Genomic DNA, 15,080 nt, shown 5'->3' on the forward strand with positions numbered 1-15,080 from the left:
AGAGAAATTGTAATTTGCCAAATACAACTGGCATATAAAATAATAGCTAGTGTAATGGTATGATGAAATTGCTGTCAAGTTGTTTACCAACTGTCCAGTACAATCAAACATGGTCTTGTGATTATTTTCCTGTTCTACTTGAAAAAATAAATTTATTTGACTTCCAAATCCAGGCTTCTGTTCCAGTAGCCTTTGAATTCTGGGAGCACAGAAGTATTTTGTAAGCTCCTTGGCCAAACAAAGGATTTCATGCGCTCAAAAGTGAATCTCATCAAACTTTCCATGGCCAAGAAGTATCTGCTGATATGATGGGGGAGAAATCCTTCATGAGGATGAGAAGCAGCAGCATTCTTCAGAGGGTGGCTGCACACTTATAAAGTAAATCAAGGGCATGCAGCTTTAGCTCACTCCTACTTAGCTAGAATGCTGACGCAAAAAACATGTCCTTATCTAAAAATTTTGGTGATATTGTCACTATCTGTACGCTTTCTTACGTGCCCTAAAACCCAAGATGTCTGGCTTTACTTCCAAAACCCTTCTCCATCAAGCTGACTCATTCTTAGGAGTTCCCTACAGTCATCCGCAATGCTGTCTTAATTATCTCGTTTCAGATCCTGTCTTTGATATGCTGCTTACAGGAAATTCGTAGCTGGCCTGCTGGTCTCCTTTGAACACTGACTTTTTGGCTGACCAGTGCTGTCACATTGCTTCCTTATGCCACCCCGCCTGTCTAGCCCCATCTGTTGTCTCGTTTCATCCTTAGATTATAAGCTCTATGGCAGAGGAACTGCCTTTTCGTTCTGAGTTCATTCAGTGCTTAAAACAATGCAGGCTTGACCCATGGTTAGGGCTTCCCAGCACTAGAATAATACAAACAAGCAAACATTCTCACAAACAACCCAGCTGGAGTGCTGGATGCAGTCGCTGCCATACAGACACCACAACATGGAAGAATCACATTCCATCAAAACTAAATTATCCAACAATACTGGTCCATTTAGTCATCACAGTAAAACGTCCTTCATGTTCCTCTTGTTTTTCCATCTAGCTCACAGTTGTGGCTTTTAGCTAAATAATCTGTCCTCTCAATAAAACTTGTCAAGTTGCTGCCTTTTCCTGTTTAGGTATCGGAGCTCTGCTTCCCGTGCCTTGGCTCTTTTAAGGTAAGCAGGCTCAGAATGTCCCTTTCTCCATTTTACCTGAAGAAGTTGGAGTTTGAAACCAGCTCCCTTAAAGCCAACTTGGATGTAAGGAGATGTTCACAATTTCCCTCTTTTAAGGTATCGCTGCCTGCTGGTGTGTGTTTCCACGCCTTGGCCCATACTTTGTTCAAAGAAGGGACAGAGGAACAGCACGTGTGAGCGCTCGCCAGCTGCTCTGTGCAAAGTCTGGGACCTTTAATTTGAGCTATTTCCTGTGGCAGTTTTAAACTTTAGCCTTCCTTTCCTCCTTCTGTCTGTCTTGGTCTTGCCTGGGCACTGCTCTCTTAGCCACCTTGCTCATGGTTTCTGTCCAGGCCTGGCCAGGTTGGATTCCAACTCTACCTCCTCAGGCTCTTCTGCCGAGATCCTCACAACAGTGCAAGGAACACACATGGTCATCCAGTCAAACCTCTACTATCTGGGGAAGACATAAAGATAACGAAGCCACTGTGAGCAGGTCCCAGAAGAGCATAGAAACCAAACACCACATGCATGTCTCTGGATGCTACAATTGATGAGTTCTAGAACATCTCCAAAACTCCATGAATGCAGAAGCTGAGTCCATCGGGACTGATAGACACAATTGGGAAGTTCACACCACTTACAGCTGTCCTCACAAGTTGCCTGCAGATTCTGGCAAGGGATGTGGCATGGTTATATTCTCATTCCCATTTTCAAGACTGCCTGTATACAGATGAGCAGAATTTGGGACAGGGTTTCTCTTGTGGTTTTTAAAGTGCTGATTAGTTTAATTAACTTTTTCATGAAAGTAAAATAGGGAATAAATTTTAGCTTCATTCCTATGAGACCAGATTATTAATGGGCCTCACAAACTTAGATTTCTTCAAGCACCTCTCTTTCATATTGTCAGTATTTTGCTGATTTGATTACATAGAAAAGGTGGCAGCATGATGACTGCTAATTAGAACTGAACTCTCAACTTATTACCAGACTGCTTTTTTTCTACGTTTCATATTAGCAGGTCAATACAAATAGATAATGTGTGTACAGCTGTGTTTACCTCTAATAATGAAATCACTCTAGTACATACATGTCTCCTGTAAAATCTTTTAGTCTGAAGAATTGATATGAAAAAAAAAAAAAAAGGAAAATAGGGACATCTAAAAGCTCAGCTGTACCAGGAGGTTTTATTGCAAATAATGTTTTATAATTCTGGTGATCAATAATGTCCTGGAGCTCAGAATATTTGATGATATCATTAACAAGCAGTGGCATTACTTGTGTGCAGGCATCAGCTGTAAATCGTGCTTTATGAACAGTCACTATATGTTCCTCAGGATTCAGGACCTGATCCAGGAGGTTTCAGAGATACTCAGGACCAATGAACTTTAATGCCAGCTGAGGAGGTTTGGCAGCCTGCACTACTATGACCACAAAACATGACTGTGCAGTGCACGCTGAAATAATCATGAGGTAAATACCTGCTAACTTCTCTTTTCTAGCCAAATACACATTACACATTAATTACAGTTAAGCCACCTAAACACAATTATCGAGTATTCTACAAAACCATGTAATTTCTATGCAGATTGTATTTGGCAAGGAAGTTCCATGAATCTACTGAGTTATTCTACGTTGCCAGATATATGTGGACAATGCAAACCAAGCTATTAATAAACCAAATAACCCTGAAAGAAAATTTAATATTTTGATATTTATTGCTGCCACAGACTCACCTTCTAAGAATGCCAAAGTAGTTCAAAGCATGGAAAAGAGCAGATTATGAAGGACATACTTCTTTATCTGACATGCAGAATGCCTAAAGAAGCTAAGTCCAGTACTCTGGCTTCTCATAGGTTGCTTCCGAATTTTGTAAAAAACCAATAATGATATGTCCAGGTGGCAAAAATTCTGTTTTAACAGCTGCATTCACTGCATAAAACTCAAAAGCAGCATCTTAACATTACGAAGGACTGTTAATCTGTTATCTTTGTAGCATGCCATTTATTCCCAATGATAATTAGGTATTTAGAGACACACATAATTAGAGAGAAATGACTGGATGATTTTTCATTTGAAAAGAAATCTACTGTCAGGAAAGGAGATCCACTATGGGGACTAATGTGATTCTTGTGCTAAAATCAGTGTCAGAAGGATATGAAAAAATGTGGTTTAAACTATCTAGATGGTAAAATAATGTACCAGTACAGACCTACACAGTTAATTTGTGCATGATACTTTTTTCTCCAAATGGAACAATTCTGTTCCTAACATGTATTTCATAAGTGTAGGGAACATACAAGATTTAGTAAAAGATGAACTAGAATATTTTATTTCGTTAAATAGATCTCTCCTAGTCTAACTTGGCATAACAGATAAAACATTCAAGGGACCATAAGTTCTAGAAGGCATTTGTTTCTTCTTTCTTCCTATTTTTGCGTACCTACTGTAGGGCTCTTTTTCTGTTTGCCTTTGCTGCTGCATTGCCTGTCACTAAAACACATCTTTAACTGTGTATCATTTTTCCTCTGGATTTTATTTACCGTGTCACTCACCAGCTAGCTTCACATAAGTACACCTGAAGCTACTGGGAAAGAGCATTCTCCACATTCACCACTAATATCATCCCATAGACTGAGTGGAGTGCTTTATGAGAGATGCTGCTATCATCCAAAGACAAATCATCTCTCTGACATATTCAGTTGGCTTTTACCCAGGGCTTAAAATCATACATCTACAGCACGAAAATGTTTAAGCTGGCCCTGCAGCATCCTTCATCTGATAAATTGATAGCTCTTTTTTTTCAGCAACATAGAACTCCACATTTCCTCAATTACAGGTGCATGTGTACACACACACACATACCCCCACCCTTATAAGTATGTGTGCGTCTAACAGTATCCACACTCAGAAGAATACATTAAAACATATGTAAGTAGCAATACCAAGCATTTGAACATTGCGACTGTTTGTACAAACATAATTTTGTCCTTTCTTATGTCCAACCTAAGCAATGAACATTGCAGGTGTTCTGCAGAAACATAAGGCGATATTACATTATTGAAGGCTATATCACAATGTGCTCACACAGGGGAGCAGAGTGATGGCTGCAGAGCCAAATCTGGCAAAACTTTCTTCCAAGAACTTGGCTTTCCAATTTCAATAATTTCCCTTTAAAGCAAGCTTTGAAGCATTTTTTTTCCTGGTTTTTGCTGTTTGTTTGTTTGTTTTAAAGGAAAAGGCTTTAAAAGTCTGCTAGCCTAACTGCAATGTTCACCCCAAAACCCCAGTAATTGATGCTGGACCTACCAGCTGCATCACACAACTCTTCAACTTTACATTCAGGACCAAATATATGAATTGTCAACAATAATCCCATGGGTGAAAATTATCTTTTCTATGATGCCCCAGACGGGGCAAAACAATAAGGCTCCATGGGAGGAAAGGAAAGAAAAGAAAGTGAAGGGGAAAGGGAGAAATAAATATTTGTAGAGCGGGGAGCCTTGACTGGCCCTGCTCCTTCCTCCCCAGCGCTCCAATGCTTTACAGCGCAGCCTGGGCTGCTGCAGCTGCGCTGGCAGCAATGTGAACCTGAATATTTAAAAATGTTTGAGTTCAGTTATTATTTTGGCCTGTTACCATTTTTTTTTCCTATGAAATGCATCTAAAAGAAAGAAAACTGTGATGTTCTACAGCTTATGATTCCACTAAACTGGACTGAATTCAGGGAACAAAGAAATGGCACTTCTTTAGTTCATGGGCTTTTTTTTCCTTGACCAAATTTAGAAGTCTGCTGCAAACAACAGAAGTGTTAGAAGTGTTAGTGCCTTTGAAAGTAACCATTTTTTTCTGCAAAAATCTTTCATTCCAATGTGCTGGGAAACTTAGCAGATAGCCCTAAGTTTGTCTAAATACATGTTTCATATATAACTACAAAAGCACTTCACAAACAAATTTATAAACATGATAAAATGGGCAACCATGTGACAGCAGTTGCATTTAAACTTGTTAATTGCTTCAAATATCCAGCTTCAGATACAGACAACCTTACATATAGTTACTAATGCCTTATACACAGCCCGAGTGAATCAGTAATAGAGTTAGAAAATAAATTTCTGTTTAGTGTCTAAGAAATCAGAAATCAGCATAAGTACAAGCAGTGTATTTAGAAATACACTCAAATGTTCAACATTTCTAAAATATTACAGGTTATTTTTTGTTGTCATTGTTTTGGTTTTTGTTAAGCAAAATAACTTCTAAAGCATCTGCTTAAGAGCACTTAAAACTTCATAACTCATTTTTTTTTATTAGCCAAGTTCACACAAAAAATAAGTCCTTTACCTTACAGTGCCATACATTGTCATGTTCTCCAATAATGTATATGCAGGTATGTGTAAAAGAAAGTTGAATACGTGGAAAGAAGAGCTAACTTACCAATACCAAATAATATTGTCTTGTCTTTTCCATTAAAATAAGAAAAATAACTGTTTCCATAAACAAAACATAGTAAATTACTTTTTTCCATATGTGTAGGGATGATTATGTGCAGCAATATCTACCTCCTCAGTAAAGCAGTCATTTTCTTGTCATTTCCAAGTAATATGTCATAGCGTGCTCAGTCTCTTGAATGCTACTTTCTATAATCACACCTTGAAGTGTCCTAAAAGTCTGGGAGAAGTCAGAATATTTTATTCTGTGATATCGACACACCACTCTACATGCAGCCAAAGAATAATTAAAGTTGCTCATGAAAGAGTGCTATGTGTTGTTAAGGTTGACTTCATTTTCCATTTCTGCTTCTGCTGCTGTTCGTAAGGAGAAGGCATTAGTGTGAAAGATATTTGTAAGTACAGGACAATGTCAGAAGTTTCTTCTCAATTAAACATTTTTCAATACAAAGATCACATTTAATTTGAAAAAAAAAAGCTACTATTTTTTGTTGTACTACTACACCCATGTTGAACATCACAGTTAAAAAAAGCTGTCTGCTACAACAATTTGATTCCATGTTGGCATTTCAGTTTACAAATGGGGTCTTTAACTTTACAGCCTCATCTAACAATGCCTTCTCATTTAGTCAAGGAGAGACCCAGGAAATCGAACTGTACCATATCTCTCTCTCTTTGTGCAGTCAATGTACATAAGACTGGATGCTTTTTTTTCTTCTTCAATAATGGCAAATAAAATTGGTTTCAACTGTATCTAGAATGAAGCAAACTACAAGTAGACCTGTAACTTCAATCAGGTTCATTTCTTCCCATTTTAACCTTACCAGTCTGGGACAAGAAAATGGTATTAAAACATACTCAGAGTTTGCAAGAAAGGCACGTAACTATGGAGTCAAGATCAGCCAGCCCTTTAATTTGTGACTGATCAGGTCATAAAATGAGCATAATTCATAGCCTTGCTTTCAAAACAAAGAACACGTTAAAGTAAGATTCCAGATGCAATAACGAGTAGTCTGCTCCTATTTCTTTAAACGGAGATCTATTCCTTTACCTAAATTGTTTGGCTTGAAATGCTGAAAATGTTTTGAACAGGAAAAAAAGATGTTTCCTTTTCAAGCTCTGGCAGAACAGCTTTCCAATTAAAGAGTGGTAGATTCATGCTACAAGTGGCATCCAAAAGCAAAGAAGATCAGAATGCACTTCATGAAGCATCGCCAATGAGGTAACTCACCCCATATTTTAAAGCTGTTTCATTTTCTAATATATGATTTTGTGAGAAATCAATATTCCATTCTCTTCCTTGTACTTTGGAGAGTGCTTGGAACTACTGATTTGAAGGTGAAGCTTTTACTCATTACTGACTTTTCAATGGGTCTCTCGTATTGCAATCCAAAAGATAAAAATAATACCAAAAAAACCCCCCAACTAACAGTTAAGAGCTCATAACTTTGAGTTATGCTTAGTTCAATCTTGCAAACATGAAGCAGGTTAAGTGCTCAGATGTGGTCTTCCTCTTCCACTACAGATTATTACTACTACGACTTGATTATTATTTGGTGCTCTCTGTAACATAAATGTGGTATTTTTTTTCATGTCATTCTACCAGAAAAAATTACGAGAACCTCAATAGCCCTTACAAACCTTCACATTTGCTGGCAACTTCTCCAAGAGCATTAAGGAATAAGTGGAAACAGCTTCTTTCAAAGTGAAGGACCAGACAGATCAGTGAGCGCTGCTGGGAAAACTGCACCAGGGCTGACAGTGCTCAGCTGAATAAACAAAAGTTTCAGCTCCCAAAGTGAGAAATGCAGCATTAAAACTCTTACACGCAATTCGATATCAAAAGAAAAAATAATTTGGGCAAGCAAAGTCTCTCAGCTTTTTGCTTTTCAAAAGGGAAAACAAAATGCATACAGTAGCTATTGTCATTAGGCAGGGAAATTTGAAGAGGAGAATGTAGAAGCACCTTACCAAAAGCACCCAAGCAAAGCAACACCACGTAAAGAAGCCAGATCAAGCACTGCACAACAATGGGTTTAGTCAAAACATGGAACAAACACCAAGAGGAACGTACAAGCTGGTTAATTTGACTGTTTACAGAAAATGTTTCCTGAAATTTCTTGGGACTTTTCTGAGGGATTTTTATTTAAAAACCTAAACTTTTAATGGCACTGATACCACTATAGTGATACAATTCTTCATGTGTAAAAGGTTCTGGAGATGTATCTGTAGGTATAAAGGCAGTCACAGCAGCGTGTCGTGCTTCTGAAAGAGAAAGGCAGTACTTCGTCTCGAAATATTGTGTATTTGCACACTTCAGCTCTGTCCACACCAGCTGTACTGTGTGACCATAAATCTTTTGGTTGTAACTCATCTTTTTAAACATAATTACTTTGCTAGTTTACTAACAGTGAGCATGTCAAGCTTTCATTTATGTTATTTTTGTACTATCGGTGAATGTGTAAATAAAGAAAATTATCATTAAAATTTTACTGCAATAATCATTATGATTTGTCCCTTAGCCAATTATAGGAGATAATAGGTTGAAGGGAGATAAACTTTTACTAGAACACCTGAAACATGCTAGAAAAAAGTATACAAGTATATCCATAAAAAATGTTTAGAAGATGTGCTTGGGAACTAATTTCATAATTTTCAGGTGGCTAGATATCTTTAATTCAGAGGAAGCATTGATTTGATGAAGGACCTACCCCTTTCATTTGTATAGACCACACTAACATAACTGAGGACTGAGAACTAGAATTTTGTAAAATATATTACTTTACTGGTAATTTCTGTCCACGGATTGTAAGTTCACTCTGCTGCACTGTGGTTGTTCAGATGTACCTATACGTATCTGTAAAAACAGATGCATTTAGTACAGTGAGGATATGAAAAGCATGGAATACATGGAATATGACAACACAGAGTGGGGCACTTGCTGAAGTGAATTATTTTATGTTGGTTGTACCTTTTCAAAACTTGTTGTCTTTATATCGGTTTCCAATTTGACGGATAAGCGGCAGCTACAGGCTTTGTGTAGAAATCAGTCAGGTGCTCCAGATTAGGTTTGCTGGTATTTCCATGTTTGAACTTTTTGGATAGTATCTAATGAGGGATTAGAGAATGGCAAATGTTGATCACTCCTTGAAGCTGTTGAGTGAGATGTGATGGTGTACTTGCTCCTGCCTGAAGGAGAATGCTGGGTGTTCCCTGAGCTTTGTGTAGCACAATGTCAGGATGTTGTCTGTTGTTGGCTCATGTAAAGTCTCTTTGATAGCTGGGATATGATGTTGGAGTGGGACAGATTATTACTGTGGTCATATTTGGTTTTTTGGGTTTTTTTGTTTTGTTTTTTTTTACATTTAAGTCCACTGTAGGGATTTGTCTGGTTTGGGATATGAAATCCAATATGTCTTACATTTTTCATAGGGACTGTCACAGCAGGGAAGAAGTGCAAAGTGGCCTCCTCTAAGTGCACAAAAATTATTTGTGCTGAAGTTGGAAAAAAACAAATTCTAAATCTAATGCATAAACTGAGCCTTAAATGCTTGACATGATTTCTGATTGTTCATTTGACTATCTGGAGTATTTTCATGTACCTAGTATAGACGAAAAAACCCAATAATTTATGATAAGAAAATGCCAGAGAACGGTGCTTTCTAAAAAAAAAAGTTCTTTTCATATCACTACTTTTGATCAATGGAGAAAAATCACAGAAAGCATCACTGAAGCATAATATTAATATCAGGTAAATACCACTCGAATAAAGCTCTAGCTGCCTAATAACTGTTGAAAGTTCATTACAGAATTTCTTGGCACTATACTGATACAACAAATTATCAGATTATAAAGCTATATGTGGGTCTTAACAGACAATATTTATCCCGCAAGTAAGGATTACATGAATAATTTACAAATTCCCTTGTGAATGAATTGCACATCCTTGTAAACAAAATGCACATCATATGATAGTTCCTAAATTGCCACGCACCACTCTGCTGGGACTTCAGTCACACTTGCTTCCTAAGACAAATTCCTCTTCATTAAATGCAATTTTCATTGCACCTTGCTACAAAGTGCCATAACGCTGCAGAAATAAATAACTGATCCCTGCTGGCTGACTGTACCAGACATGAATCATTGACTCCGCTGTGTATGGCAAGAGATGGGCATGTTTGTGGGAAGAAGGAATTAAAGCCTAAGGCCAAGATCTCTGCAGGAAATCCTAAAAATAGCCCAACGTAGGAAGAAGTGTGGAGTAAGCTTTCTGGTTTCAGTGTCAAGTCATTTAGTAAAACTAAGATTTGGGAAGTAGAAAATGTGAATCAACCACAGCCTTGATTTTCCTGTTACTCTATAGATCCTACATATTGCCCAACTTCAGATTCACAATGTCACATACCACAAAGCTCTCATTTTAGATACACCAACCTTTCAGCAAATCATTTTAGCTGTATCAGGCATCGCTAATTAACAATGTAAGGAGGCTAGAAGTTTGGCATGTGAAAAGGGCACACTGAAGTAGAGACTGAAAGATAAACTGGTGTTCTTGCAAAAATGTTATTCAATGCCTGGTATCATTTTAGGAATATTGATTTTCAAAATCCTCTATTTTTCCCTGCAGTACTCAGTATTCTATGCTCTTGCTGTACCTGTCTTTGCATAAGCATAATGTACAGGACTAATACAAAACCATCATGTCTAGAAAGCATGACCTTGACCAGCCTGGAGGAAGTGGGATTATTTTGATATAGAGAAAGGTGATAGAGGGGAAACATAAAAATATAGAAGGCTGCATAGAAGAGGAAGGAAGGAAATAATCTTTTTTCATGCTCATTTTAGGCATGATAAGAAGTAATGGGCTTAAATTGTAGGAGAAGAAATTTAGGTTAACCATTAGGAAGAAGTTCTAACAGCACAGGAAAAAAAATTCCCAGGTAAGAAGCAGAAACTCCATTTTTGCACGCTTTTATGAGCAGGTTAGACAAACATCTGCCAGGAATTGTTTACATGCAGCTGACAGTGCCTTGAAGAGGGGAGATGGGACTAAATGATCTCTAAAAGTCCTTTCCAGCCTTATTTTTTTTATGATTCTGTAATCAACATTGAAAGGAGCTTGGCATCAGTCCTGTTGAAAATAACGGGAGTTTGCAAAGTGTTCTGTAATGGCATTCCAGATTTCCTCCAGTACAAATCAAGGTGGAACTGTGTGTGTTTTAGTGGAGGGAAGTGGGACCTCAAGCTCTAGTAGCTGCAAGAAGAAAAGGGGATAATTTATGCCTAGCTGCATTTGTCACACTCAGTACCTTGCATTACTAAGCTCTTTACAAAGCAGAAGAAATTCGATGCCTCTTTCAGGACATTCTTTAGATTCTGTTCGGGTTGAAGCTGATGGGTAGCTGATAATGGTTTTTAGGTGAATGATTAACTGATTTTAATGCATTGTTTCACACAAATTAGAGCTTTCTCTATTTCAAATATCTTCCTGAGCAACTATTCTTAAATCATCAGAAACCAGCAAATTAAAGGATATATTTTAATTTCAGTCTAACACATCATATAAAGCTACACATAACTCTTCTCCTGTGCCAGTCTGAACAATCCTCTGATGCAGCTCAGGATGTGGCTCACTGTGCTGCCAGCCATGGTTTGCTGTTTTCCAAAAAACCCACCCCATTATTTTCTTCCTCTCCATATACAACTGCAAATAGAATTTATTCAAATGATATTTTTCAATAATTGGTATTTAGAATTTAATAATCACAGTCTCTTGTAAATCTCTCTTTTAAAGAAAATCCATCTGAATTTCACAATTATACTTAGATCATTTTGCACTTTATGGCCAACATTCCTTCGCTGCTTCCCCAGGAAAAGATGCAGTCTCCTCTTGAATGTAATGTGTTATGCTCTGATCATTTGTTATGCTTTTTGCATATTGATACATTTTCAGTTAACCAAAATATATCTACAAAAAACTTCATTGTGTACTCTCAGCTGCAATGTGCTATCTAAGATTGTTTATCTATTTTCCTTTATGATGACTAATCAGTATTTCTCTACCGTGGACAAAGATTCCTGCATGAGTATATTTGATAGGAATCATTTATCTAAAGGAAGAATAATGGATTAATCTGTGCTTCCTTGGAAAACAAAATAAAACAGAGTATCTTAGACATTGAGATACCGATTTGAAAATTCGTCAGCAAATACTGAAGAAGAGTTAACTCCATCCTTAACTCAAACTTTCCTGCTGAGGCAATGCAGGGATCTGGAAATCAATGAATGATGTTATGCACTAAACCATGATATGAATGATTCTTCACATTTTTTTTTCTATGACACAACAATGCATCTGAGAACATCTCAAACATTAATTCAGTTATTCCCACAACATCCTCACAAAGTAGTATTCCCATTTTACAGAGAGCATAAACACCATCCATCCACAAACAGATCGGGTCCGGTAAAGATAAAAGTTCCAGTAGATGCAAGGCCTATAAAGTATTTTCTTCTTTGTTGATATGATTAACTACAATCAGCCATCTGAAACTTCTGTGCTTACCACTAGTCACAGAAAACATTTCACCAACGAGCAAGTTCTCCTGAACCCACTGTTGTGTGAATTTGTACTGAAGGGATGAGACACAGAGGCAGATACAGCTGCAAATACATAGGAAAGGAAAGGGTTGATGAGGAAAAGACAGCACAAGCCTGAAGCAGTTATGTACTTGGAAAAGTGCCCTGAATGATACTAACAGGGACAGGTCCAAAGCCTTGAACTGCAGTTATGGGTATCATGCTGGTATATCACTCCCAGAGAACAAGGATAATGAAGGTGACCCTTTGATCACTGAAATCCAAGTATAGTGCCTTACTGCGTTTTCCTATGGCAAGGTCTAGGTATTTTAACTCCCACCTACAGTCAGTTGCATTCAAAGCAAGCTGCGAACACCAATTACTTCACAGAAGATACTCAAGACTGTGTATAATTGAATCCTGAATTGTAAGTAATAAATATGTATATAAATAGTAGCAATTAAGCACAGAATGGGTGAAAAGGGTAGATACATTGTCATCATAAGTTTTCCATGATTGTGTCATGTTGAGTCACTCTCAACCCTAAATATAGTTTGCCATGGTGATTTTCTTTGTAATCTTTCATTTATACCCTAGCATGTTTCGAGCACTTAAGACAACATTATTGAAATGAAAGACTTAAAAGTGACAAGAGTGGTCTTTTTCTGCTACTGTTCAGATTCATGCTTCATGCTTAGCAACTGGGAAAATTCTCTTCATATCAGCATTTTTCTGATCTTGGGAAGATCCTGACTGGACATGGGGGAAAATTTTTCACAGTGAGAACAGCCATTGGAATAATCTCCCCAGGGAATTGGTGGATTTTCCATAATTGGACACTTTTAAGATATAGCTGGGTAGGGTGCTGGGTCATCTTGTCTAGACAGTGCTTTTGCCAAGAAAGGTTGGACCAGATGATCCTTGAAATCCCTTCCAACCTGGTATTCTGTAATCCAAGAATTTTAGAAGGATTGGATTTATAAAAAGGGATCCTTTTAAAAGTGATTCACATACAGGTACTAGTTTAAAACATCCCTTTTTGGATGGATTATTTTGCCTACCAGTTTTCCATATTAACTAGCTCTCAGTCATTTTCAAGCTCATCTTCTCCAGTACAAAAAATATACGCATTTTGCTGTGTGACTTACTTGCCAGACCCAGTAATATTTACAGAAACTTAGCTTCATATCATTTTATATTTTCCTTATCTTCATTTTTATGTATTTAACTGTTCCTTGGATTTTTGTTTGGATTGAAAAAAAAACCAACCCAAAGCAAACAAACAAAAAACCAAAACACAACACAATATTTTAAACAGGTTGTTTTAATTTTACGGACCTGCTAATTCTGTATGCCTAAACTTATCCCTTGTTGTTTCTGCAGACCTTTGTCTTTGCTGCATTTTGTAAAGAAGAGAAGAAAAATAACCTTCCAACTCGCTGCCATCCAGCGAGATCTGGACAGGCTAGAGAGTTGGGCGGGGAAAAATTTAATGAAATATAACAAGAGAAAATGTAGAGTCTTGCATCTGGGCAGGAACAACGCCAGGTTCCAGTAAAGGTTGGGGAATGACCTATTAGAGACCAGTGCAGGGGAAAGGGACCTGGGGGTCCTGGTGGACAGCAGGATGACCATGAGCCAGCACTGGGCCCTTGTGGCCAAGAAGGCCAATGGCATCCTGGGGTGTATTAGAAGGGGGGTGGTTAGTAGGTCGAAAGAGGTTCTCCTTCCCCTCTACTCTGCCCTGGTGAGACCCCATCTGGAATATTGTGTCCAGTTCTGGGTCCCTCAGTTCAAGAAGGACAGGGAACTGCTGGAGAGAGTCCAGCGCAGGGCCACGAAGATGATTAAGGGAGTGGAGCATCTCCCTTATGAGGAAAGGCTGAGGGAGCTGGGGCTCTTTAGCTTGGAGAAGAGGAGACTGAGGGGTGACCTCATCAATGTTTATAAATATATAAAGGGTGGGTGTCACGAGGATGGAGCCAGGCTCTTCTCGGTGACAACCAACAGTAAGACAAGGGGTAATGCGTTCAAGCTGGAACACAAGAGGTTCCACTTAAATTTGAGAAGAAACTTCTTCTCAGTGAGGGTGACGGAACACTGGAACAGGCTACCCAGGGAGGTTGTGGATTCTCCTTCTCTGGAGACATTCAAAACCTGCCTGGACACCTTCCTGTGTAACCTCATCTGGGTGTTCCTGCTCCAGCAGGGGGATTGGACTAGATGATCTTTCGAGGTCCCTTCCAATCCCTAACATTCTGTGATTCTGTGATCCCACAGAAATTCTTGAGCAGCTCCGCAGTCAGGTATGAATCACCAGGGTGTACGAGTTCTGACAGTTTTGCTGAGCTCAAACTCATTCCAAGAAGCAACATTTGGTGGATTCTACACTCTTTCACATTTCATGTTCCACAAGACATTTGGATGTCCTGTTTAGCTGGTTGTATGTGTAGGCACAGTGCCATACCTAGATGCCCAGAAAAGACAGTGCAAAGAGATGCAGAACTCAGCCCTGGTCTTGTACACATAGTGCTGACCTGAATCTACTATATTCCTACAGGACATGAGCTGACCCATTAGATGTCTCTCAACAACACTCCTTATACCTCTCGGTTCCAGAATTATGAAGCAGAACTACCCAAGGCACACAAATAAGAGAAAGTGAGAAGTTGTCGCAGTAAAGGAAGATGTCAGAACAAGCAACCTCTCTAACAACCATGAGCTTATTAACACCAACCCTACGCTCTCAGCTATCTGTAGGTGGTTTGAGTCAATGTCTTTGCTGATCCAAACTAGTTCCTTCAGGAGGACATTTCTAGTGATTTCATAATTACGGGACAGTTAATCCACAACTAGAAAGGATGCGGGCAATAACTGAGTTCACTGTTAC

At 38.4% G+C, this 15,080-nt stretch overlaps 1 protein-coding gene across 1 annotated transcript in view; it reads right to left on the minus strand.

The window, feature by feature from the left end:
- The window catches only part of ATRNL1 (attractin like 1), a 491,115-nt gene that overhangs the window by 26,823 nt on the left and 449,212 nt on the right, over nt 1-15,080 (minus strand). The gene's annotated exons all lie outside the window — the stretch shown is intronic.

Source organism: Caloenas nicobarica, chromosome 7 (assembly GCF_036013445.1).
Source record: "Caloenas nicobarica isolate bCalNic1 chromosome 7, bCalNic1.hap1, whole genome shotgun sequence".
In the NCBI taxonomy this organism is placed as follows: Eukaryota; Metazoa; Chordata; class Aves; order Columbiformes; family Columbidae; genus Caloenas; species Caloenas nicobarica.